General features: G+C 32.1%; 1 protein-coding gene across 1 annotated transcript in view; it reads left to right on the forward strand.

Annotated features, from left to right (window-relative positions):
- LOC116701802 (dynein heavy chain 8, axonemal) overlaps positions 1-1236 on the forward strand; it is a gene marked incomplete at its 3' end in the record, with an annotated part of 34363 nt that overhangs the window by 2256 nt on the left and 30871 nt on the right. Inside the window, exon 6 of the mRNA XM_032535769.1 lies at positions 383-512. The remainder of the gene's footprint in view (positions 1-382; positions 513-1236) is intronic.

A 1236-nucleotide genomic window follows, 5' to 3' on the forward strand; every position in this document is an offset into this window, starting at 1 on the left:
TATGAAGGTAAGGAAGCTTGAGCGTTAAACTTCAACAAAATAATAGCTAAAGAAGTTATTATACAGGTTTTGATGGATCTGACTGCAGTTTGATGTGTGTAAAGACGCAATATGACTAACTGATTCGTGTAAAATAAAATAAAAATGTCTGTGCAAATTATATGATAGAAACTGTTATTGTTGCATGAGCTATAGTAAAGAATGAATGGATGAAGAATCATTGATAACTCTCATAAGCCATTTTAACATTTGTTACCTTAGTTCCTTTCTGCAAACTGAACAGCACTCTGCTACAGGAATTTGTGAAGGGCATTTAACGCCTAAGAAGATTTCCTAAGAGATATGAATTTGTTAATAAAATTTGTTAATTAAACTTGTCTTTTTGAAAACCTATGTAGAAGTGGAGGGTGCTGGATGACAAGATAACAGATCACGCCAATGAAGCAAAAGACAATGTAAAATTCCTTTCCACACTGGAGAAAGTCTGTCAACCTCTTTACAACAGTGACCCGGTATGTATAGGCAATAATTGGATGTGATAAATAGCTAATCATAGCTAAGTAATTCTATACATACAGTAATTTGTAGAAACACGATTCAGGAACAATGTATGAAATAGCAGATTAAAAAAAGTATAAAAAAAAAAAAAGAATGCACCAAGTGTTGTTAAGGACCGGTTGTAAATGCATTTCCGTTGATTTTTAGAAATGTGTTATTTTGTATTGCTTTTTACATTCTACAATAAGGATGAATTACACTCTCGACTGAAATATTTACATGAAGCAAGACAAAATGTATTGAACATGCATGGTGAACAACATACAACTACCATCATGCATCGCGCAAAGACACAGTAGCTATAGTTATACAGTGGGGAGAACAAGAATTTGATACACTGCTGATTTTGCAGGTTTTCCTTCTTACAAAGCATGTAAAGGTCTGTAATTTGTTATCATAGGTACACTTCAACTGTGAGAGACAAATCCAGAAAATTATATTGTATGATTTTTAAAGAATTAATTTGCATTTTATTGCACGACATACAGTGACTTGACTAAGTTTACACTCCCATGGTAAAGTTGATTAAAAAGAGGAATAAAAAACATCTTTTGGAAATTGATCTTAATGCCTTAATTGAAAAAAAATAGGAAAATCCAACCTTTTAAGGATCTTCTTCGTGAATGAACAATGTATTGTAAATAAATGTTCTTCCTTAAAATACAGGGGGCATAAGTA

Source organism: Etheostoma spectabile, chromosome 2, assembly GCF_008692095.1.
Source record: "Etheostoma spectabile isolate EspeVRDwgs_2016 chromosome 2, UIUC_Espe_1.0, whole genome shotgun sequence".
In the NCBI taxonomy this organism is placed as follows: Eukaryota; Metazoa; Chordata; class Actinopteri; order Perciformes; family Percidae; genus Etheostoma; species Etheostoma spectabile.